Source organism: Protopterus annectens, chromosome 16.part0 (assembly GCF_019279795.1).
Source record: "Protopterus annectens isolate FY-2018-M chromosome 16.part0, PAN1.0, whole genome shotgun sequence".
In the NCBI taxonomy this organism is placed as follows: Eukaryota; Metazoa; Chordata; order Ceratodontiformes; family Protopteridae; genus Protopterus; species Protopterus annectens.
The window spans coordinates 36,157,264-36,183,875 of record NC_056750.1 but is presented as its reverse complement, the minus strand read 5'-3'; the positions used below and the strand labels follow the sequence as shown (position 1 = coordinate 36,183,875).

The 26,612-nt window shown below is 42.7% G+C and overlaps 1 protein-coding gene across 1 annotated transcript in view; it reads left to right on the top strand.

Annotated features, from left to right (window-relative positions):
• The window catches only part of MED27 (mediator complex subunit 27), a 1,926,959-nt gene that overhangs the window by 283,748 nt on the left and 1,616,599 nt on the right, over positions 1 to 26,612 (top strand). The window lies entirely within an intron of this gene.

Sequence of the window (26,612 nt, the reverse complement as noted above, 5' to 3'; positions counted from 1 at the left end):
AGCTGTTCTGGTCCTTCCTCCTCCCAGGTTTCCTCCTAAGCTTTGGTACTCTGCAGCATGTAAAGAATGCTGCAACATTAAAATAGAAGGACATAGAATAGTTGTGTAAAATCTTCCCATAACCATAGATGTCCTCCTCCTCCTCTGTGTTGCAGTATTCTATCCCTCCCTTCTTCCCCTGGTGCTTGCTTTTGTTCTGGATGCCTGATAACCTTATTTCCTTAGGCTGGCATTCCTCCTGGGGCATTCAGTTTTGAGGATTGTACATGCGGACATCGCTTTTATGCCTGACGTACTCCTAAGCCATTCATGCGACATCTTGCTCACTAGCAGTACTTAAAAGCTCTTGTATACTGGCCAGATGTTGGGTTGACCACGGTGAAGGATCTCTCATGTAAAGAATACTGCAACATAGAAGAGAAGGACATCTATGGTTATGGTAAGATTTTACACAATTCTGTCTGTTCAATTGCCTTCCAGCAAAATCATTCCTGGTAGTTGCATTTGGAGCATTTTCCAACTACGACTTACACTTCTGTACTTCTAATCACACAAACTCACTGAAACTGGTATATTCATTCAAATATGTAAGTATATTTCTTCACGTAACAATATGTGTCATCTGATTGTTGTTCATAGTGCTCCATAAACAACTTGGATGCTGTGGATGAGTTACCAGCCACCATTAGACCTTTGCTCAGACTGCTTTTGAAAGTATGAAACATGATGTTCAAAGGAAAATACTAGGCAGTCAGTCTACAGACCTTTGCAGTCCCAAGTCCTAAACAATAAACCATATTCAGAAATTCCCTTCAGCCTCAAGGAGTGCAGCACAAGATGGACTGGGAAAGAATTTGAGTCTGTAAATCCAATTATCTAGGTTTACCTTGAAGGTTGCAAGGGTGGTAATCTGCTTGACATGTAGTGGGCATTAGTTTCAGAGGTGTGGGATATAAATCTATCATGACAGCCTGTCTTATTTATTTGACGAGGATGACTTATTTGCTTTAACTTGGTTTATGAAATACCATTTGTTTTGGGAAGTGAATGGAAGTCAAGGAAGCCTAGATTTTTTCATAACTAAAAAGGTTTGGCACAGATCAGCACAGAGAAGGCTGTAAGAGACCAAGTTCAGAAAGAAGACTGTCATTCTGTACAGATAACTCGGTGTCTTCATGCCACTGATCTTTTCAATTGGTAATTATTGAGTTATGTCAAGCTGAGTGATGTGTTTACACAAACACTTGTCAAAAGCGGCATTATATTCAATGTGTGGCATCCTGTAACTGGATGTTTGGATGTGTACTTCTGTATACCACACACAGCTTGTTCCTCCTTAGGATATGTATTTTATGTGTGAAGGGCTTATGCAAGGTATCCTTCTTGAGGAGGTGCACAGAAGAATGCATGTGCATCAGAAGGGTTATTGGCATAAACAACCCCAGTGGGTGCCTGAATGATGGTCAGTAGGCATGGGATAAAATAGCATACCAAAAGATGACAGTTTCCTTTTTTAAAAGGTGAGAATGTGGATATTTTCAATATATTTTTACTAGCAGTCTGTACTCTGCCTCCAACCTGTCTATACTCTTACAGTATATCGATGACCCCACCTTTACTACCACTGCCCATAGCATCCCTGAACTCCTTGCTCTTACCTAGGGCATTTTGCATCTATCGAAACCTGGCTCACCGACAATCAACTGATTCTAAACCCAAAAAAAGACAAAACCTCTACTTTTCCTTCCCAAAACACTGGCACCACACAAATCCACATTCTCAATTACCTCTCACAACAATTCCACCATCAGACTTGAACCCTTTACAAAATTACTTGGTGTTATGATTGACAAATTAAAATTCGACATGCACATCCATCATTCCATAAAAAAATAAAACACCAGAAACTTGGTCTCCTGTACTTGAATCACAAACTGTTCTCTTCTTCCTCCAAACCCTCCTTGGCCCTGTCTTTCTTATGACCCTGTCTTCTGTATGCTGCTCCAGTTTTTACCAAACTTCAGTCTTCATTTCTCACTAAACTACAACAAACACACAATAAAGTAGCTAGATTCGCCTCTAATTTACCTAACAAATCTCACCACTCCCTTGCCCCTAAATCATTACAGTGGCCTGAATTCCCTAAACAATTGTCTGTTTGTCAACTGCACATCACACACTCAATTCTTTATAATCCCACTGTCCCTCCATCTCTAACATTGTGCCCTTCTGTAACCTCCGCCGTCAACTTCTTACATCTGACAGACATCTTCTTGACATCTATACAGTGTCAAAAAATATTGGCAAGTCCCTGTATAAGTACTTTGTAGCTCACACCTGGAATTCCAACCTGAGCTTTTCTCCCCGGGCCTCTACTGAAAATGGACATGTATCCAGCTAGACTAGCCCGGTCAACAAATGTAAAATAAATAAATAAATAAATAAATAAAATTCCCTTCCATTGAAAATAAGAAGCATCCCTCATAAACTTCAGTTCAAACAAGAACTCAAACGTTATCATCTTAACACCTGGTCCTGCCCTTGCCAAGCCCTAGCTAACGTCTGACTGACTTCTTCCTATATTCTGTTTCTGATCACTTCAGTTTCTCTCTTTTTCCACCCGCTTTCTTTTCTCACTCCTTTAACACTGCAGTTTAGAGTACCGACAATCTGCTCTTGTAAATACTCCTACTCAGGACCTACATCTGCTGCTATTGTATTTAGAATTTTTCAAACATAATGTCAAAAAAATTAATGTATATCTCATTTCGTGTAATGTCTCTTGTCAATATTATTATTGAAATTGAAGTCCTATTGAAATATTGAAATTTGTATCTTTTTATTAGTTACTGCTTTTTTCTTTTTGAATGTCTTGTATATGTAATTGGAGCTTTTCTCCTCGGGTCTCCACTGAAAATGGGCCTTTGGCTCAGTTGGACCAACCCGGTTAACAAATGACAATAAATAATGACAAAGATGGATAAATATTTGCAAATACATCCTGGAATGCATTTCAGCAGAACTGTTTCTGTAACTTTAATCTTTTCCGTTGCTTCTGCTTGTATACCATTTGTGCAGCTGCGGCATGGTTGGTCGGACTTGAAAAGCACTCCAGAAGAGCTCAAAGTGTAGTCATTTATTGTCCAAATGGTTCAGGAGTTAAGATTTCATTTATTTTCTGTGCAATAATTAAGTGCATTTGCATGGTTCTGTGTTCATTCCACAGAGCTCAGCAAAGCTTGCAACCTCGCCTGTGGTTGAGAAGTGTTTCCAATATGTCCCATGTTGTCCAAGTAACAATAAGTTACTGGGTTTGATTTACTGAACTTGGCACTTCGTTATTGCCTGACTGCTACTCTTTTACTGTATTTAAAGAGCATTTAAAGTACTGTTCGTGTAAAAGTTGTGTCTTCTCTAAGTGTTGCATTCTAAACTGTTTGCATTGAAGTTCCTTGCAGTAGGGTGATCTAGACAGGGGATAAGTTGTTTTGCTGTTGCATTGCACTTCAGGATTCCTTTTTTCCTGTTTCTTTACACTAAGACCAGATCATCCATTTTGTGGCAGAAAGTGTTGCCTGATCTTTCTGATTTGGGAAGCACTCCAGAAGAGCTCAACATGTAATTGTTTACTGGCCAGAGCACTCAGGAGTTAGATTTTCTTTTCTTTCCGGTTCCAATAAATTAGGAGCTTTTGCTTGGAGCTGCTCACAGTGCTGCAAAGATTGGCAGTGCCCTATACAGACGCAAACCCTTGGACAGTAAAGTTTACCTATGTAACTAGTATTAGGACTGTAACCTGTGCGTTTATATTACAAGATCGAATGCTTAGGTGATCGAACACCTAAACATCGAACTTGTAATATCAAACCCAAAAACGTCGACCGGCACAGGAAAACACATTGGTCGGCCACGGGGAAAAAAAAAAACTTTACACCCAAGCTAAGTGGGGGGCTGTGCCCCCCCCCCCATCTAAATATACCAACTCTGAGATCGCTCTACAGTAGACAAAACGACAAAATCCAGCGAACAACCAAGGGAAATCTTTCCCTGCATTAAATCAGCCGTTCACTGTTTTTTTGCTTTTGATATTACAAGTTTAGGTGTTCGATCACCTAAGCATTCAATCTTGTAATACCGACCCTTAGCTGTAACTTAGTGAGGCATTGTAGAACAGAGACCTTGTGCATGTAACAGTACTAATACCATATCTTAGCACTATCTAGCTCTAATCCCTAACCCTGGGGACCACCTTAGAAGACCTCTATGTAACACAGCCATCAAACCATAATAGCCTACCCTAATGCAGCTCCAGACAACATGGATATGCAATTTCCAAATTTCTCCATAGCTATCTTGGTAAATATGGTCATCCTGAGACAATGCAGTACTTGTCTTATATTCACAGACAACCTTTTACTCCTTAAGAAGCTAACAAAGTGTGCAAGAGAAATATATAAACAATTTCCTTGGAGGCAAAAATCTCACTTACACACAATTGTCAAGAATACGCAAACTATATCCACCACACATTGTGTTCACCTCGCACACAATCTTATACTGCGGCACTAAAAAACAATCTTCACAAACCTCAAAGACCTCCAAAGCCTGCAAATGGCAACATCTATCCTCGGCAATCTCAAAAGCAACACCAAACATATGCCCACACTCAATGAACCCCCAAGAATGACTCCCATAAGGTAAGCAAACACTTTACCCAGGACTCTTGTCGTAGGGGCCTCCATTGTAGAACACACACATGTCTTACTCATCAGACTGGAGAAGAAGATGTTGGTTAGTTGCTTGTCTGGATCCAGGATCTGCCAAGTTACACATGCACTCAAGTCATTGCACTATATAGGTACCAGTATGATTCTATCCTAGTCCATGTGGGTTTAAATGACCTGAGATGTACCTCACTGGACCATATAAAGAGATATATTATGACTTGTTCTGAATGTTTCAGACAGGTGTGTGCCTTTCATTGAGCAGCATTCTACCTTCACCAAAGAAGATGGGCACAGTATGAACAAAAACTGATTGACTAACAGTTGACTTAGTTTCTGGTACCATTTCTGTGGGATTCAGTATTTGTCAGCATGAAAGGACATGTTTAATGGTCATGTTGCTTTGCCAACAATAGTCTGCTCCTGTCCTTCTGGGCTTCCAGATACTGGCTAAAACTTTGTGTACTCCTTTAGAGCCTTCTTCAGGCAATACCAAATTGACAAAAAGACCAGCTTAACAAATAAAAGGAACTTAAAGGTGTTGCTACTCAATGCAACGAGCCTTGGCAAGAAACTCCACACCTACACCTCTCCTCAATCAGGAGAATATAGACATCAGTCCCATTCCCAAGACATGGTTTAAAGCCACAGAAGGTACTCCAGTGTAAAGCTTCATTACAGAAAATGACTAAAGGTGGAGGTGACGTAGTGTACATTAGCAACAAATATACCTCTAGGTTATTTAAACGTGATGATGCCTTGGAATTCATCCACATGCAAATCACCATAGATAAACCCCCTTACCATATCTTAGCAAGCTATAGGTCACCATCTATGCCCAAAGAATCCAATAACTTGTACCTAGACTTGCTGGAGGCACTCACCATCCAGCCAAATACCCTCTTCTTGGGAGAGTTTTAACTACTCCTCTGCAGACTGGGAAACCTGCACTGCCTCCAACTTGCAGGCAAGTTTCTTGGGCTTTAACAACACAAATACCTTTATCCAGGTAGTGGACACTCCAACCAAAGATTCAAACATACTAGACCCCCCAATGTGATCTCACTGGGTGAAGTTAGATCACAAAGCTGTCTCCTTAAAATAAAAATCAACACAAAAAAAAATGCAAAACCTGTAATAGTGTTGAACTGTTGTAAAGCAAACTACATCCAATTAAGTGAAAGTTTGTCAAAAATCCATTGGGCATCTAAACCTTGAGTTCACAGCAACGTATTCAGAACTGCTCACAGAAACCTGTACATCTGTGTAAATGGCTGCATAGAGGCTGCTGTACCTACCAGATGTAAGCCTAAAACAAACCCCAGCAACAAACCACACTGGTGGAATCCTAACCATAACAAAAGGGTGCATAACAAAAGGAAAAAAGTCCTGGCCAAGATCACAAAAGAGCAACTCTCATAATGGTAAGAGCCAACTAACTAAACTAGGAGGACTAATTAAATGCAACAAGGCCAATTACATGGTCAAGATAGCCTCTCAAGCTAAAGACAACCACAAGACCATCTACAGCTATGTCCAAAACCTTAAAGATAACACACATCAGTGTGCTGAACTGGTGGTAATTAGTACCACCTTTACCGAGCAGAGTGACATTGTTAATCTCCTGACTGACAAATTCAGCTGTACTTCATCCTCCTCCCACACTCTTCCTACTTCCCCCTGTAAAATCCCTACTAGCATAAACCCCTGTTAGCAGGGAGCAAGTCATGGCACTTGCTAAGGCCAAAAACACAGCCTCAGTGGGCCTAAACAATAATCTGGGTTTCATCCTAAATAGCATAAAACATGACCTATCAGTACCACTTGAGTCACTTTTCAACTACAGCCTGAAAACAGGCTATGTACTACTTGAACGGAAGACTGCAACGGTTATCTCACTTCACCAGGGTGGACCATCAATCAGCCCTGGAAACTGCAGACCTATTAGTCTGACCAGCCTAAAAGACAAAGCCATGGAACGAATTGTCATGGAAATGATCAAAAAAGATATAGGCAATGTACAGACACTGGAACAACCCCATTTGTCTTTGTCAAGGGAATGTCATGCCTACTAAACCTGGTGGACTCCTTTGAGAAGCTCACCAAGTCAATGGATGAAGGGAAAATGGTACATACCACCTACCTGGACCTGGCTAATTCATTCAGTAAAAGACTTTCTTGCGTGTAGTTGATAGACTCACCAAACTGAGCATAAATCCGTATATAACTCGCTGGAATGTCACCTGGCTGACAGCCAGGACCCATGAAGTCAGGGTTGGTGATACCACTTCCACTAACAGACTGGTCACCATCAGAGGACCTCAGACTCAGTGCTGGGCCTGCTCCTGTTTGTCGTCTACTTCTCAGAAGTCAAGGCTAATGTTAAGGGCCTCTATATCACCAAGTTTTCAGGAGAGTGAAATTTGGGAGCTATTGTAGATTCATCCCATGACACTAACAGCCTGCAAGAGGGTCTAACACAGACAAATGACTGGTGGCAAAGCCACGGATTAAACCTCCATGTCAAGAAGTGCATTATAGTGCCTTTTGGTAAAAAAATCCATCCAGGTTAATTACTCCATTGGTAAGACACCACTAAGAGTTAACTCGGTAGTTCAAGATATGGAACATATGTAGACAGTAATCTGGCTTTTGACCAACATGTAATGAAGGTAGAAAAAAAAAAAAAAAAACATTTTATATCTCCTAACTTATAAGTAAGGGTATGACTTTCAGGTCCAAGTAAGTTATAGCACTGCTGTACTCAGCCTTTATCAGACCCATCATTGAATACAGTGCCCCCTTCAGCATGTACTTGAACAGGCAAATCCAATAGTCGGAACACTTAGAGTTCCTCACCAAGAGAATCCAGGGTATTAACACTTTGTCCTATACAGATTGCCGTAAAGCCCTATCTCTGTACTCTGTGTACTGGATGTTACAGAAAGATCATCTATATCTGGCATATAAGGCATTCTCATATCCAGGCCTGATGGACCTATGCACATCCACAAAATGAATAGTCCAGAAAAACTAGACCCAGAGATTTAAACTTTGCTTGCAACAGAAATAGAACATGCTGGCAAGACAGATAATGTATCTGAAAGGATCCTCGCACACTGGAGTAGGCTCTCCATCCATGTGAAACAGAGTCTGTCCCTAACCCTATTTAAACATAGCTTTGACCATTGGATGGGAAATCAAAAATTCACTGCAAGTCTGGCCCCATGTGTCTGTTGGGGAATATTTACTGTTGGCCTCCGTCTAACATACCCCTCACACTAAACCTTTACAACACCCTAGCTAACATCATCCCTTCAAATGAACACCCATTTTTACATGGGGACACAGTTGGTTTGGTTTGCATGGCTAGGCTTTTAAAGCCCCTGGTGATCATTAGCCTAGTATGTACATGTGAACTTATAAACACTTGCCAAACATTACAAGTCTGGAATGATTCCTAAAGATTGGTCTTTTTTTTGTAGCCATTCATAACTAATAATAAGTTTGAGCAGGACAGCCACGCAGTACAACCGAGAAGCTTATTGTCTTCTTTTACTGTAGCCAGAGCTCTTCAAAAGCATATACAAATGTTATGGGTGCTCACTACCAGTGCTGAGTTTCTGCTTGTAGGAAGAATCCTGCCCTTTCCATTCCCATAGCTTTCTTTGTCTTTATACAAATGTTATGGGTGCTCACCACCAATGCTGAGTCTCTGCTTGGAGGAAGAATCCTGCCCTTTCCATTCCCCTAGCTTTCTTTGTCTTTATACAAATGTTATGGGTGCTCACCACCAATGCTGAGTCTCTGCTTGGAGGAAGAATCCTGCCCTTTCCATTCCCCTAGCTTTCTTTGTCTGTATACAAATGTTATGGGTGCTCACCACCAATGCTGAGTCTCTGCTTGGAGGAAGAATCCTGCCCTTTCCATTCCCCTAGCTTTCTTTGTCTTTATACAAATGTTATGGGTGCTCACCACCAATGCTGAGTCTCTGCTTGGAGGAAGAATCCTGCCCTTTCCATTCCCCTAGCATTCTTTGTCTTTATACAAATGTTATGGGTGCTCACCACCAATGCTGAGTCTCTGCTTGTAGGAATAATCCTGCCCTTTCCATTCCCCTAGCTTTCTTTGTCTTTATACAAATGTTATGGGTGCTCACCACCAATGCTGAGTCTCTGCTTGGAGGAAGAATCCTGCCCTTTCCATTCCCCTAGCTTTCTTTGTCTTTATACAAATGTTATGGGTGCTCACCACCAATGCTGAGTCTCTGCTTGTAGGAATAATCCTGCCCTTTCCATTCCCCTAGCTTTCTTTGTCTTTATACAAATGTTATGGATGCTCACCACCAATGCTGAGTCTCTGCTTGTAGGAATAATCCTGCCCTTTCCATTCCCCTAGCCTTCTTTGTCCTTCATTCAGTCCAGAACAGGATCATTTAGTAGTCCAGTGCATTATGGGCTAAAGGGTGCAATTTGGCATTCTAAGAAACTGGGTGTGCTGTGTGTCCTAACACTTGCAGAGCCAGTCCCAACTGTTCTTTTAGCCAGAACTCTTGTTAAAGCTCTATCCTTATGGTGAGCACACAGAACTTTGTTTTCTTTGAGAAAACTGTCCAACAGAGTGGTTCCACAGTAGAGCAGTATCTCCATTTTGTTTTCTGCTTGCTGTTTGCGGAGTCGGTGTGTATTCCATGTGTCTGTGTGGGTTTTCACCTGTTCTCTAGTCTCCTTGCATTTTCCAAGTACAATACATGCTTATACCTGAAATGACAAGCCTTTGAGTTGCATGTAGCTGTGTTTATGTGCATCTTGTAATGGAATGATAATCTCCTTCAGGATTGGTTCTTTGCCTTGAGTCTTGGGATAGGTTTTGATTACCTTGTGACTTTGAATAGGATGAAGCAGGTACTGGAAAATGAATGAATATCCAAGGAAGTCATCCAAATGGCACTTTGGGTGAGTGCCTGAATGCTGTGGCAAGTATTTCAGTCAGGTTTTGCAGCTTTGAGGTAGAAGAGGCAGACACTTGGAAGTTCAAGAGATCAGCAGTCTACCAGAAAAAGTCCCTTTGGGAAAGGGTGTAATATTTTGCAGTATATGTCAGCTAGAACAGCACACAAGTAGTGATTCTTCCAAAGAACAGACCAGCTTGCTTATGGGTCAACACCCTTTAACAAATGAAACCTTAGTACAGATGGATGTAAGTCACTACTGCGCCATTTGGCTGATGTGAAGGTGAATCTGTGCTCCAGAGAATAAAATCTGGAAGTTCTATATTGTTAATACAGTTAAAGGGTGTTTGGTCTGCTGTGGAGTAATTAGGTGGGGTTAGGATGTGGGAGACAAGGGAGTTGGCCATGGATGAAAACATTTTTTTCTTTACTTTTTGATGCCAGAATGTCAAATTAAGCACTACCCAGAATCTGTATCTTGAGAAACTGGGGCACGATTATTGGGCATCCTCTATGCCATTTTGTGTGGTGTTTGATAGGGCTTGGAAAGAATCCCTCCCTCTCTTTACGTAGTAGCATTTTTGCATTGATGATAATTCTCTGTGTTTTGGATCAATGGAGGACTGGGACCCTCTATTTTTGGATCCATTTAATTCAAAGCTGCAAGATGCAACTTTCATTTTCATTGTACATTTGTCTGAGTGGGTGACGAGAAGGTGCAGTGGACTGAACACCACTGAGTGAGTGATGAGAAGGTGCAGTGCACTGAACACCACTGAGTGGGTGACGAGAAGGTGCAGTGGACTGACCACCAATCCATTCATCCACAACCCCTTTTTCCCATTTATTTGCTTATGGGTCAGGTTGTCCCTACAAAGTCCACATGTATTTTACATTGTTTCCTCCCTTGATAAACTACGCTTTAACTCTGTCCTGTAGAACGATATATTTTCGCACATATCATTAGTGGTTTAGGCACTCTCCTACATCTGTAGATAAATATATCTTACCGATTGGATTAGGAACTGTACCTTTTTACTTCAGCCACTGGGGATGCACAAGTCAGTGCATTTCTTTGTGCCGGTCCCAAGCCCGGATAAATGGGGAGGGTTGTGTCAGGGAGGGCATCCGGCGTAAAATTTTGCCAAATCATACATGCAGACAACAGTACAGGTATACATACCGGATCGGTCGTGGCCCGGGTTAACAACGACTGCCACCAGTACTGTTGGCCAACAGGGTGCTGGTGGAAATTGGGCTACTGTTGGCCGAAGCAGGAGAAGAGGGGGAAGGCATGCTCGAAGGCAGGTAAAGGCTAGGACTGTGATAGTGAGGGTCGGACCATTGAATGTTGGCAGTATGACTGGTATAGGGAGAGAGCTAGCTGATATGATGGACCGAAGGAAGGTTGGTATATTGTGTGTGCAGGAGACCAGATGGAAGGGGAACAAGGCTAGGTGTATCAGAGGCGGGTTCAAATTGTTTTATCATGGTGTGGATGGGAGGAGAAATGGCGTAGGGGTTATCCTGAAGGAACAATATGTTAAGAGCGTTTTGGAGGTGAAGAGAGTGTCGGCTAGAGTGATGTTTATGAAGCTGGGAATTGATGGTGTAATGATGAATGTTGTTAGTGCATATGCTCCACAAGTTGGGTGTGCGATGGATGAGAAAGAAAAATTCTGGAGTGAGTTGGATGAAGTGGTTATGACTGTGCCCAAGGGTGAGAGACCGGTGATTGGAGCAGATTTCAATGGGCATGTTGGTGAAGGGAACAGAGGGGATGAGTAAGTGATGGGGTTGGTATGGTGTTAAGCAAAGGAATGCAGAAGGTCAGATGGTAGTGGATGTTGCGAAAAGGATAGACATGGCTGTGGTGAATACGTGTTTTAACAAGGGAGGAACATAGGGTGACATACAAGAGTGGAGGAAGATGCACACAGGTGGATTATATCTTATGTAGAAGGGTCAGTCTGAAGGAGATTGGAGACTGTAAAGTGGTGGCAGGGGAAAGTGTAGTTAGGCAGCATAGGATGGTGGTTTGTGGGATGACATTTGTGATCAAGAAGAAGAGGATGAGTGTGAGGGCAGCACCAGGAACCAAATGGTGGAAATTGAAAAAGGGTAATTGTGAGGTGGAGTTCAGGGAAGAGTTAAGACAGGCACTGGGTGGCAGTGAAGAGTTACCGAATAGCTGGGTAACTGCAGCAGAGCTAGTAAGAGAGATGGCTAGAAAGGTGCTTGGTGTGACATCTGGAAAGAGGAAGGAGGACAAGGAGACCTGATTTTGGAATGAAGAAGTACAGAAGAGTATACAGAGAAAGAGGTTGGCGAAGAAGAAGTGGGATTGTCAGAGAGATGAAAGTAGACAAGAGTATAAGGAGATGAGGTGCATGGCAAAGAGAGGGTTGGCGAAGGCTAAGGATAAGGCATATGAAGAGTCGTATGAAAGGTTGGACAAGGGAGAAAAGGACAGAGAGACTGAGCTAGTAAAGATGTGCAGCAGGTAAGGGTGATGAAGGATAATGAGGGAAACGTACTCACAAGCAAGGAAAGTGTGTTGAGCAGATGGAAAGAGTACTTTGAGGGGCTGATGAATGAAGAGAATGAGAGGGAGAGAAGGTTGGATGATGTGGGGATAGTGAATCATGAAGTGCAATGGATTAGCAAGGAGGAAGTAAGGATAGCTATGAAGAGGATGAAGAATGGAAAGGCTGTTGGTCCAGATGACATACCTGTGGAAGCATGGTGGTGTTTAGGTGAAATGGCAGTGGAGTTTTTAACTAGATTGTTTAATGAAATCTTGGAAAGTGAGAGGATGCCTGAGGAATGGAGAAAGTGTTTTGGTACCGATTTTTAAGAATAAGGGTGATGTGCAGAGCTGTAGTAACTACAGAGGGATTAAATGGATCAGTCACAGCATGAAGTTATGGGAAAGAGTAGTGGAAGCTAGGTTAAGAAGGGAGGTGATGATTAGTGATCAGCAGTATGGTTTCATGCCGGGAAAGAGCACTACAGATGCGATGTCTGCTCTGAGAGTGTTGATGGAGAAGTACAGAGAAGGTCAGAAGGAGTTGCATTGTGTTTTTGTAGACTTAGAGAAAGCATATGACAGGATGCCTAGAGAAGAGTTGTGGTATTGTATGAGGAAGTCAGGAGTGTCAGAGAAATATGTAAGAGTGGTACAGGATATGTACGAGGGTAGTGTGTCAGTGGTGAGGTCTGCGGTGGGAGTGACGGATGCGTTTAAGGTGGAGGTGGGATTACATCAAGGATCAGCTCTGAGCCCTTTCTTATTTGCAATGGTGATGGACAGGTTGACAGCCGAGATCAGACAGGAGTCCCCGTGGACTGTGATGTTTTGCAGATGACATTGTGATCTGTAATGAGAGTAGGGAACAGGTGGAGGAGACCCTGGAGAGGTGGAGATATGCTCTAGAGAGAAGAGGAATGAAGGTCAGCAGGACTAAGACAGGCTATATGTGTGTGAATGAGAGGGAGTATAGAGGAATGGTGAGGATGCAGGGAGTAGAGGTGGCGAAGGTGGATGAGTTTAAGTACTTGGGATCAACAGTTCAGAGTAATGGTGAGCGTGGAAGAGAGGTGAAGAAGAGAGTACAGGCAGAATGGAGTGGGTGAAGAAGAGTGTCAGGAGTGATTTGTGACAGACGAGTACCAGTAAGAGTGAAAGGGATGGTCTACAAGAGGGTAATGAGACCAGCTATGTTATATGGGTTGGAGACAGTGGCACTGACAAAAAAGCAGGAGTCAGAGCTTGATGTGGCAGAGTTGAAGATGTTAAGATTTGCACTGGGTGTGAGGAGGGTGGACAGGATTAGGAATAAGTATATTAGAGGGTCAGCCCAGGTTGGAAGGTTTTGAGACAAAGTCAGAGAGGCAAGATTACATTGGTTTGGACATGTGCTGAGGAGGGATGCAGAGTATATTGGGAAAAAGATGCTAAGGATGAAGCTGCCAGGTAACACGTAAAGAGGAAGGCCTAAGATAAGGTTTATGGATGTGGTGAGAGAGGACATGCAGGTGGTTGGTGTGACAGAGCACGATGCAGAGGACAGGAAGAATTGGAAACAGTTGATCCGCTGTGGTGACCCCCTAACGGGAGCACCCGAAAGAAGAAGAAGACCTTTTTACTACTTTGTAAATGTTTGCTTTTACTTTGCCTTTCAGCCTGGGTTGTGGCTAAAAGGGTCCTCAGAGTGGCACACCTTCCCAGTTAAAAATGTACAAATAAATACATTGTGCAGCATTAGTATTGCGGTAATGGAGCTGAAGTGCAAACGTTGTAGACATAGTGATAAGAAGCAGTAGAATTTACACTTGAACGCATTTAGTACATGCATTTATTGTTTATATTTTGCTTTCTTATTTTTTAATTTATCATATTTGAATAGAACCCTTTTTTCCTTTGAGACTCATTTTAGAAAAGCTCCTCTAATAAATAACAGATTTGTACTGCAACAAAATATTACAGAATTTATTGCCAGTTGCCCTTGTGGTTTATAGTCCGTCTTAATTATCACTTGTAAGATTTCTGAATGAGCACATGTACAATTAAGTATATATCATGACAGAAGAGCAGTTCAAATGATGCATTGCATAGGTAGCAGTACCCTGTAGCAGTTACTGGTAGTGATGCTATTTTTATTTATTTATTTATTTTTTTAAGTAATACGATTTTCCAGTAGGCATAACCTATGAACCGATGTTTCTTCGTTTTTCCAACACTGCCTTAAGAACCAAGATTTACTCCTTTCTTTCCCACTCCACCACAAATTAAATAAAAATCTGTGTTGGAGGTGACACGTTTCTGTGTTGTGCAGCTTTGGAGGGTTAAATCTTAAATGGGATAGTAAAAAATAAAACTGTTTTCATCTTTTTCTTTTGTTATCACAATGTAAATGGAAAAAAAAATCAGTCATAAGTGGACACATCCCTGGATATTTGCAAGAGATTTTTTGTAGTTGAAGGTGCATGTTATTTCCTGTTTTTATAATAATTGGGTTGATTTTGGTTGATCTTTCTTTAAGCTTTTTGGTAAAGGAAAATCCTTTGTGTGTTTCAGCTTTTTTGTGTTTTAAATGAATAATGTCCTTCTTTGTTGCTTAATGTTGGAAGAATAAATCACTTGTAAGACCTCTCAACCAATTGGGGACAAATTTCAACAGAATCAGGGACAAGTCAAGAAAAAATCAGGGACAGTCAGGGACACTTTTAAAATATTAGTGCTATTAACTTGAAACACTAGAATCAGAGCATATGAATTAATACACATTTTCTGAAGGAAAAGAAGTGTATAACTCTTAATTATTGTCATTATTCATTAAGTGTAATTCACCACCGTTCCTCCAAAAGTCACTAGTTTTAGGAGGGATTAATAGGGACAGAGTTGAAATTTGAGTCAAAATCAGGGACAGTTGAGAGGTATGCTTGTAGGTGTTAATCCCTGTGTGACACAGTGTAGAAGAAAAAGAAAACACTATACCACTTCTAATGAACTCCGTTGTGTCCAACACGTGTGCTTCTTGTTCAGGCATTTTTTTTTAAATAGATGCAGTTAAACATGCGAATGCTGCAGACTGCCCAACAAGTAAGAGATTTTTTCCCACAGTCTTAGCATCTTGACAGTGAACCACATCAGGATTAAATGGGATTACCTGTGTCTTTTTAGTCTATCCTCTACTTTATGCCCATTATGAATATATTGTCATAGCTGGCTGTGCTGTGTTATCTTGCTAAAAAATGCAGATCTTTTGAAGCTGCTGACACTTTAGTTTCAGCAGTTCTCTTTTTGGCATGCAAGTGAAATCAATAGAGGTAACAGCTGTAAGTTTTCTTGTGCAGTGTAGTAATTAGCAGAGTTGCTTTTGAAGGTTTCTCTTTAGAAGTGTGCTGTTACATCACATGCAGATGTTTCAACAGAACTGATGATCCGATTCTTTAGATTTAAAGGTCAGGTTATCTTGTATTCCAAGTAGACTGAAAAAGTATGAAAAATGATATTCAACTTTAATTGGCTTTACAAGCTGCTGGCCTGTTTGGATGATTTTCTTAACATGTGTGCATCATTCAGGCACTAATGAATGGAGTTTCTGTGGTGTTCCTGCTAATAGAGAGTTGTTGGCTGTTTAGAGTGTTTTGTTTATTTTTCTAGTTATATCGCGGCATATAATGAGTTAAGTGCCGCAATGCATTTTTGTCCTTTTCCTTGTTTATTTGAGCATTTCTAAATAAAAATTTTGTAAACATTTTTATTAAACCAAATAAATTTAGCATATCCCTCTGGGACATCACTAGAGGGATGCCACAAGGTACTACAGCCATAGACTTTAATGGATGCATGGTGTTGTGCTCATTAAAGTCTGTAGACACACTTCATGATTCCCCTATGCTAATATCAAGGTCAAAGGTTACATGTTTTCCTTGGTGACAGGTTTAGTGTTTTAAGTTTTTTTATCCCCACAACTTGCACTCAAATGTCTTCACTAACTGGAAGAGATGTGGATGTTCTTCATGTTTCATTGCCCATGCAACAACTCGGCACCATAAAAATCCACTGCCAATCGTAAGCGGACTGGTGATCCGCTGTGGTGACCCCTAACCAGGAAAAGCCGAAATACTTTTATTTACAGATACAAGGATATCGTATAAAAAATACATATTTACAGATGCAAGTATGTGCTACAGAATTCAGTTCAAGAAGCAGTGTACAATGTCAAAACATGGATGAAAATGCTATTATGCTTAGCAGAGCTTTATGGATAAGATGTAACCATAATGACTGAGATGGCTTATGCTACAGGGATAGCAGCATATCGTTGTATACTGAGGTATGAAGACATTAGAAGAGGCAAATGAGAATAGATGTGGGAAAGGATACCCTGGAGAAAAGTTTTGAGAGGCATGCAGAGAGAAGAGGGGTAGAAAGGAAGGAGACGTGAGAGAGATGCAAAGAGAAGAGGGAAGTAGGATGACTGAGAGGCAGTAAGTGAAGGTATGACAACATTAAGGAAGGGTGAAATAGGGATACAGAGTGTGTCAGAGAGCTGCAGGGTTCATGTAACATGACCTGAGTGAGTACAGTTGCACTCCTGGTGAAGAGGTGTTTCTTGAGCTGTTGTCCGAAGTCCAAGTACTTTTAGACGACTCTGAGAGAAATAGAGTCCCATAGTTAAGGTGAAAGTATGTTGAATGCATGGTCAATGCAATTATGTTTAGTTTTTGGAGTTAGTAGGCAGGGTTGATATTGAGAGATACCCCTGAGGTGATATATAAGGGTTTTGGTAAAAGGTTTGAGTGAGGGGGAAGATGTCTCAGAAAAAAAGGGCTTTATGAATTAGTGAGCTTAGTAGGAAGTTGGCTGTCGTATACTGGGAGTCATTTAGCTTTGGTGATAGTGGTGTTAATTAATGGGAGAGTTAGTAAGGACCTGCAGATTTTATTGGAGATGGTTTGCAAATTGCTGGCATTTTTTTTTTGGGAGTGCTGCTTTTATGGGCAGTCCATATTAGAGTTGAGATAAGAGCATTCCTTTGCCTAAGACAACTTTCGCTGGCTTGGACAGAAAGAAGCAATAGCTTGTTTGCTCAGAATAGTAGTGTGTTTATCCTTTAAGTATGTTTTGAATGTGTATTTGAAAGTTAAGAGATTGGTCTAGCTAAATGTTGAGGTATTTGAAGGCTGTGATAGTTTCTGTGGTGGTATTATTAACACCTTTAATATTAGGGAAGCTGAGTGTTTTAGCTATTTTTTGATTCGTTCCAAATAACATTGCTTTTATTTTTGAGGGATTGATCATAGGAGGTTACTAAGCTAATGGCCCTATGGCCGTTTCAAGCCAAGCCAAGTTCTGCCCTTATTTCCCTGATCAGCACCAGTTGCCCCAGTCTAAGAGGGACACAGGTGGAACCCCAGGGTTGAATTTACGGTTACCTATCCAATCGTCCAGATTGCGTTTGAACAGGGCCAATGAGGTGCTATGTTTGACAAGAAGTGGGAGTCCATTCCAAAGGTGTGGTAATCTCTGGGAGACAAATCTGTTCCTCCAGCTGATTCTATTAATGTCACATACTAGGTTAAGGTCTTTAGAGCGAGTAACCCGTGTACCGTTTGACTTGCAGATATGCAGCATTTCCAATAAAGCAGGGTTAAAGATTGCCTTGTATGCAAGGCATAGATCACCTCACAGTAGTCTGTATGAAATAGAATAAAGTGACATTTATTTTAGACACGCCACATAGGATAGATGCTGAAGACCTTAAATTTTCCTTGTGAGGAACCATTGTGGTCTCTGCAATTGCTGCAGGTCCTTGGAAAGGTACATACCAAAAGGGGTGTTGTACTCCATTGTTGGCCTGATGAAGGAAGAGTACAGAGAGGTTATGACTTCTTTTTTTCTGGATGCAGTGGCCTTACTTATGAGATGAGCACTATAGAATGCCCTTCTTGCCACAGTGGAGCCATGGTGATCAAAGGTAAGGTTGCTGTCAACCTGTGTGCCAAGGTCTCTCACCACTGAGTGCATACTTAGGGTGGTGGTGTTGATGTGGTAGTTAGCAGGAGCATTGCACTTATGGAAAAGGATGATGATACTTTTTTTTTGCATTGAGTTTAAGGCCATGACTTTGGCACCAGTCATTTAAAACCCTCTTGTAGGATGTTGACATCATTTGGAATTCTATGACTGCTCCCAGTTTGCCTTCGTTAGCAAACTTTGTCAGCCACAGACCTTTAGTTTTAGCTTGTACTATTGCTGCCTATTCTTAAAAGTACTCCATTGCATTTATTCTGCTGCATTTATTACTGCTCGTTAGTAGCCTGATTAAATTCTAACTTATTCTAAGCCAAAGTCTTTTGGTTTCAGCACTTCGGATTCAGGGCAGTTGTTTTACTTTAAGCAGGTTTGCGGTCTGCACTCTTGTGGGAGGAGAGGGTTGATTCTGCCCTTTTGAGCTGGGTATTTCTGGTTAAAGGCTTATTGTGCCTGCTTATTTAAACTGCTTCTTTCTGAAATTGGTGTGCCTTGTTTGCTGTAGCATAGACTAGATTCAGACCTGTTGAATATAGCTTTGTTTGTATAACTTGAGCACTAATCCAGGCCATCTTTTTTTGGAGAAGGTTCCCCTGCACCCTAGTGGCAGAAGTGTGCAGCTAGAACTTGTCTGATTGAAGACTGCTGGAACAGGGTTCAGTTTTGTTTTTTTTTTTATTGGTTAATTTGTTTAAATCAGGTTGCTCATTTGCTACTGTTATATTAAAAAAAGAATTCCAGTTTGTTTTCCCTTCTTTCCTGTTAATTAGAGTAGTCCAGATACAGATTTGCTGTATTCAGGACTGTATTGTAGTTTCTGAGTTCCTCAGACCTTTCTGTGTTAGAGGGAGGCCTCTCAGCTTATCAGTGGGAGTGGTAAGCACTAGGTAGCCTGTCCATCACAAGAGGAGTGGTTTCTATCGCCCCTTCAACTTTCTGATTTAAAAGCCCGTGTTTGCACGCCGTGTAGTGTAAGCTAGGGTAAACTATTACCGGTGCCAGAAAATCTGCTCTTCAGTTTTTCCCTTAGATCTTGCTAGTTCTCTTCTCTCTTGCATTTAACTAGCATATTCGCTTAGCACTTCATTGACCATCCCTCCTGGCATGTCTAAAGGTCAGTTCCTTGTGCTTTCTACTATTAACGTTGTAAACTTGGGCATTCTGAGGCAGTGTAGCAACTGCCTCATGGACACAGACAACCTTCTCCTCTTACCTCCCAACACTCAGACTTGTGAGAGATGCACTTCTATAGCCAAACTGGAAGACATGCACTCTCTAGCCAAGACCGGAATAGCTGGTCAGGAGGATAAGGTCAACACCTGCACCACACCACATGGAATACATAGCCCTCCAGAACACCCACCATCACAGCTCTCACATAAAAACGCAAACCACACACCCACCTTCGCGGAGGCTTTTAATAGAAATCTACCCTAACAGCAGAGGCCTCCAAATCAGAAACTACCTCGACCACCACAACACAAATACCAAGACGCACAGCTCACCTACACAGTGTGCCCCTCAAGCTGAGCCCCTAAGGCAAAACAGCTTGCCCAATACACTAATCATAGATGACTTGATAGTGAGGCACACTGATGTCCCACTCACTAGGTTGAATAAGGAGAAGGTAACAGTCAGCTGTCTGGTGCCAGGATATGACACACAGCACACGCACTTGGGTCACTCCACAGCATTGTCCATGCGGGTGTGAATGACCTGAGACGTACCTCCTTGGACTACATGAAAAGAGACATGGAGGACCTCTTGGATTATGTGGCCCAGGCAGGTATGACCCTACCCCTGAGCAGCATCCTCCCATCGGCCAGAATGATACCACAGTACAAGCAGAAAATAATTGACTTCAACAACTGGCTAAGTTTCTGGTGTCATTCTAAGGGGATCCAGTATCTGTCTGCTTGGGATGACATGATTGACAGACCTCGATGCTTTGTCAGAGATGGCCTGCATCTGTCACCCCCTAGGTTTCTGGATACTGGCTAAGGCTCTTGCCACCCATATAGAGCCTTTTTTGGTGGTTTTCCAAAGACCAAATTATCACCGTAATAGCTATAAATGAATGCAATCTGAGGGTCATGCTGCACAACAATAGGTCTAAATCTCAAGATGCACTCACTCGAAACACTCCTCAAAATGTCGAACGATGTTTGTGCTGTAACAGAGACCAGGTTTAAAGCAGCAGAAAGCACCCCTGCGCTACCAGGCTATAACTCATTCCACACCTTTTGGCCTCAGAAAATGGACCAAAGCTCCAAAGGCGGTGGGTCTCCATATTCATAAACCTCCAGACTAGTAGCCCAGCATAACGCTTCGGCGAATCTTCAGGTACAACTATTGGTGAGTAAGATGGCGATTCAGGTCATAGCCTGCTACAAGTCCCCAACAACGTCCCAAGACTCTCATTCCACATTCCTAAGCAGCCTGGAAACTGTTAGGGTCCAACCCAACACTCTCATACTGGGTGACTTCAACTACCCCTCCAGCAACTGGGAAAACTACTCCTGCACCAATACACTTGCCCAATGATTCCTGTAATTCATTAATTCCAATGTGCTGGACCAGCTCATTCTTACCCCCACTAGAGGAAGCAACATCCTTGACCTGGTTATTACTAGCATGGGCAACCGTTGCTCAACAAATAGTCAATTCCTCCCTGGTTAGATCCGACCACAAGCTAATTGCCATGGAAATCCATATCTCATCCACACCACCAGCAAGGTAACCACCATTAACAACTTCTCCAAAGCTGACTTTGGGCTCCTAAAAACAGAGGTGGCTAACTTCACGGTACCTATGCAAATGGGAAATAGGTGCATGATCACCGAATCATACACCAGTGCACTGTACGAACATGTAAATAAATGCATGGAACTTGCCATACCCAACAGAACCAAGACACTCTCGTCCAAAAAAAGGAAGCCAATCTGGTGGTCCACTGCCATTAACAAACTCTACAACAGAAGGAACTGTTGCAGAAAAAGGTGATGTCCCAAGACTGGAAAAACTCCCTTATTAGCCTCAACAAAAAGTTGAGATCCCCTCATCAAAACCTCTAAAGCTAGCTATGAAGGCAGAATTGCGGCAGACATTAAAAACAAGCACAAAGCCTTCTACAGTTATATCAAGAATCTCCACGGCAATACCCAGATTTGCTCTGAGTTACTGCACAATGGTACCTTCTATACTGAGCCAACAGATATTGCCAACGTGCTGGCCGACACATTCAGTGCCAACTTTACCAGCCCCCCCAAAGGACCAATCACAATACCGGAAGAATGCCAGGCACCCAGCATTACTGCAGCACATGTTAAAGCTGCATTGTCCAAGGCCAAGAATACAGCTTCCATGGGACCCGACAATATCCCTGGTTGTGTTGTGCATGAACTACAAAGTGAAAGGCTATGGAGCGCATCATCATGGATCTAATTAACAAGGATATAGGGAATCTCCAAACTCTGGATCCCACACAATTTGGTTTTGTGAAGGTTCAATCATGTCTGCTCAACCTAGTTGACTTCTTTGAGTCAGTTACCAGAGCTGTGGATGAGGGCAAGGCAGTTCATACAACCTGCCTCAATCTGACCAAGGCCTTTGATGCCATTCCCCACTCAGGAATTATTGATAGACTCACCAAACTAGGCATCAACCCCTGTATCACTAGGTGGGTTGCAAATTGGCTCACAGATGGCACCCACAGTGTGAAAGTAGCAGTCTCCAATTCAGACTGCCACCAGTCATGAGTGGAGTACCACAGGGATCGGTCCTGGGTCCTCTCCTGTTTGGCATCTACTTCTCAGAAGTCCAGGCCAACATGAAGGAACTCTGGCTGACCAAGTTCGCTGACGATTGCTAGGTGGGAGCCATTATTAATCTCCAAGTGATGTAGACATCCTACTGAAAGGCCTCACTGAGACCAACGACTGGTGTCGAAACCATGGCCGTAAGCTTAATGCCAAAAAATGCGTCGTCATTCCCTTTGGGAAAAACTCAGTTCCCACTAATTACTACATCGATGGTAGCTCACTGAACACTGAATGCGTTATAAGAGATCTGGGGACACAGGCTGACGGCAATCTCCTTCAGCCACCACATTGCCACTGTGGTCAGAAAGTCCTATGTGGCACATCTCATTATCAAGGGATGTTCTTCGTTTTCCATTGCTGCAGTCCTTACTCTCTACTAGTCCGCATCCAGTCGCCGAATACCAGAGTATAAGGCTGGCGTCGGTCAGGGCGCATTAGACTGACGCGTCAGTACGTCAGGGTACTAATCGCATGACCGCGTCCACATCCTCAGTCTTTTGCAGCGTGGTCCGATGCAGAAGCAGTTTTGCGAGTGCAGGTTGGCGTTCTGAAATATTTCGAGTTTCAGACCGAATCAGAGTTGGCTAAGTACCCGTTGGGAACATTTTGGTTTTTCTTGCCTCAGTATTTAACCGGATGTCAGAAAAGTGAATAACTGTATTTCTTGGGAAACAAATACCTCATAGGGATTACCATACATTGTGTATACCTTGTTTAGGGCCTGAGCACGACGTTGTTGGTTGGCTCTTGTGCTAGGTTTAACAAGCACTATTAAGAGGAGGTTAGACTGTGCCAGATTAGTGTTTGGGAAGCGTTGCAATTATAAAATGCCGTCGGATGCTCCGGCGCCCTTCGTCCAAGAAGCGCAAGGACAAACAGCGAAGCCTAGGGTTGATGAACCGGCAGTCCCGGACGTCGGTTCTTTAGGTGGCTCAGTGGAGCCAGAGGTTTTGCCAGGAGTTTCTATGGAGTCTCAGGCAGAAACTTTACTGTGACGGGATGTACCCTCTCAGGAGGCAGGCCAGGCTGAGGGGCTTCTCAGGTAACTATTCTTCCCTCTCTTCCCAAAGTAGTTAGAGCCTCTCCTTCTGTTGCCAAAACTTCTTTTAGAGGTAGGCCAACTTCAGCTTCAGTAGGGCTTCTCCTAGCCTTCGGGTTCTGTACCTAAGAAACATATGCTTAAAATGGCAGAAGATTTGATTACTATGATTAGAGGTTCTATGGGCCCTCCTGATAAGAGGCCTAGGGTGGAACCAGAGTTTGACAGTTTTGAACAGGGTTCAGGGCTTCTGAGTCTTCTGCGGAAGATTTGCAGGAGTATCCTCATTATTCTGATTCTGATGTGGATGATGCCACTCCTTCAGCTTCTCCTCCTGAGGATTTTTCATTTTCAGAGACTCTGCATTCCATGAGGGAGCACTTTAAATGGGAAGGCCAGGATTACTCTGATTCCAGGAAGAGGCTTAGGGAATTCTTGTTTTACCCCAGCATAGGCCCTTAGCTATACCTCCTGTGTTGAATGTGGTGGAAGATGTTTTGCAGAGGCTTCCATGAACCCTGACTCTTTGCCTCCTGCTCCTGTTAAACCTGATAGGTACTATAGGGTGCCCGAAGCTCATAAGTATTTGTTTAAGAGTCCTAGGGCGAGCCCAGAAACTGTTTCTCAGGGGCCTAAAGGTGTTAAGGCCTCTGTGGTTAAAAATCCTGTTCCCACTGACAAAGAGGCAAGGGCGTTAGATAGGTGGGGTAAGAAAGTGTATACTTCTTCCACTCTAGCCATGAGAGCATTGAATTGTCAGTTTCACATGCTGAAATATCAAAATTATCTCCTTTCACAATTGAAATCTAAGGTGGATGCTTTGGCGGAAGGTATTGATTGTAAAGACTTGCTGGATTTAGTTTATGTGTCTGAACAAGTGGGCAAGCATTCTTTGCAATGTGGTTTTGATGCTGTGCAGGCCTCCTCGAGGGTGGCTGCCACTAGTTCTGTTCTTCGCAGGCATGCCTGGTTGAGGGATCAAAATTTGGCTGAGCATGTTAAGACAAGGATTTTGGATGCTCCTTTACAGTCTGATGTGTTGTTTGGTTCACCTGTGGAAGCAGTTTTAAAGAAAATGGAGGACAAAGCTAAGTCTATGCAAACTGTTAAAGATTTTTGCAGGTACAGCCAAAGTTTAGTAGAAATTGGCCTGCTAAGGGGTGGACATATCCTGCTTATGATTCCCAGTCTAGGGGTAGGTCTAGACGTGGTAGGGCAGGGCTCAAGGTTCTTTTAGGCCTAGAACAGGAGTTCACCTGCCCAGACTTCTGGTGAGGGCAGGGGTCAGTCCTTTCGTAAACAGACCCAATGACCTGCCTTTTCAGCTGCCAGTAGATTCTCGTCTGGCAGCTCCTTTGGAAGGACGACTGTCTCTTTTCAAAGAAAATTGGGATTTAATTACTCAAGACAGATTTTATTTCCATACAATGCCCCTTTCAAAGGCATGCCAGGCGTTCCTCCTCCACAAAGAAAAGAGGCTCACAAGCAGGTTTCTCAGTTACTCCAAATGGGGGCCATTCAGCCAGTCCCTGTATCAGGAAGGGGCCTAGGATTTTATTCTCGCATGTTCCTAGTACCAAAGAAGGGAACACGTGGAGACTGCTTTTGATTTATCTCTCCTCAACGCTTCTCTGGACATTCCCAAGTTCAAGATGTTGACGCAACAGCTTTTACCCTGCTGGGCAAAGATCACTGGATGGTAACTTTAGATCTCAAGGAAGCTTACCTTCATGTGCCTATCAGGCTAAGTTACAGGAAGTATCTGCGGTTTCAAGCTGGAGATTCTCATTATCAGTTCTCTGCATTGCCCTTTGGCTTATCTACTGCAGAGTATTCACAAAGGTTCTGGCTCCAGTGATAGCTTACTTCAGGCTACAAGGACTTCAAATCTATCCTTATTTAGTCGACTGCCTGATTCTGGCTCAAGAAAAGGAAGACCTTCTACAGCATCTGGAATATCTTATAGCAGTGCTAAGATGCCTAGGGTATTCTGTGAACGAAATAAAGTCCAGTCTAGTACCCTCTCAAGACATGTGCTTTCTGGGTGTGAGACTGAATACAGCAGCCTGCCTGGCCTTTTTAACCCCGGACAAACAAAAGAGTCTATCACTTTACTTCCATCAACTATCTCATCAGTCCGTGCTGACTGCAGAGACAGTCCTTCAAGCATTAGGGTTCATGGCATCTTGTATTCTGGTGCTTCCCAATGCCAAACTGCATATGAGGAAGTTACAATGGTATCTCAAAATGTATGGACACAGCACTGCCAGGATTTAGACACTGTCATTCAAATAATACCTTGCCTTCAAAGAGAATTTTTGTGGTGGGCTCAGGAATGTCACCTAAACAAGGGACTCTCTGTGCACCGGCCAGAGGCGAGTCAGATTTTACCGACAGATGCCTCGGACATTGCTTGGGGAGCTCATCTAAATGGAAAGTGGATACAAGACAAGTGGCCTGCCAGACTACAGCATCTACATATCAACATGAAGGAGATGTTAGCAGTCCAGTTCGCATTACTGGCTTTCAAGGAGTTACTTCTTCCAGGGCAGGTGTTGATTCTAACAGACAACACAACTGTCATGTGGTACTTCAACAAACAAGGGGGAACACATTCTTATCCTCTATGCAGGCAAGCAATGATTTTATGGGAGGCTTGCACCTAACTCTTCAGGCAAGGTTTCTGCCAGGAGCACAGAACTCCTTAGCAGATGTGTTAAGCAGACAAATCATGGATCCCCACAAGTGGAAACTGGATCTTCATGTATTTCAGAAATTGACAGTGTCATGGGGAACTCCAGACATAGATCTGTTCGCTTCTCCACTAAACCACCAGCTGCCACAGTTTTGCACAAAGGGGTTTCATCACACAGCTTGGAAAGTGGATGCTCTGTCTTTCAGTTGGACAAACCTTCATGTGTATGCCTTTTCCACCTCTGCCTCTTCTTCCAAAGGTACTGTTAAAGGTCAGACAGGACAGGCCAAGGATGATTTTGATAGCTCCAGATTGGCCTCGGCAACACTGGTACCCTCTACTATGGAGTCTGGTAAAGAGGCCTCCATGGCCTTAACCTTTGATTCCACATCTGTTATCCCAGCAGGACGGTCATCTGCTCAATGTCAAGCTTCACTCTCTTCATCTGACAGCCTGGCATATTCTGTGTTGAAACACAGCAGGTCTCAACTTCCTCAACAAGTTTTAAATGTGATTATGGAAGCTAGAAGACCTAGTACAAGGAAAGTGTACGCAGCAAAATGGAAGAGATTTTTATTTTGGAGTAAAGCAAAGAATTTGGAGATTTCTGAGCCTAATTTGAGTATGGCTCTTCAATATCTTACTGAGTTACTGGACAAGGGTCTGTCCTTCTCTTCCATTAAGATTCATGCTGCAGCAATCTCAGCTCACTATGATTGTGACCCACCATTATTTTCGCATCCTTTGTTCAAGCAGTTTCTTAGAGGGCAAAATATAAGACCCCACATAGAGCTCCTACTCCTGCTTGGGATCTCAATTTTGTGTTGGAAAAACTTA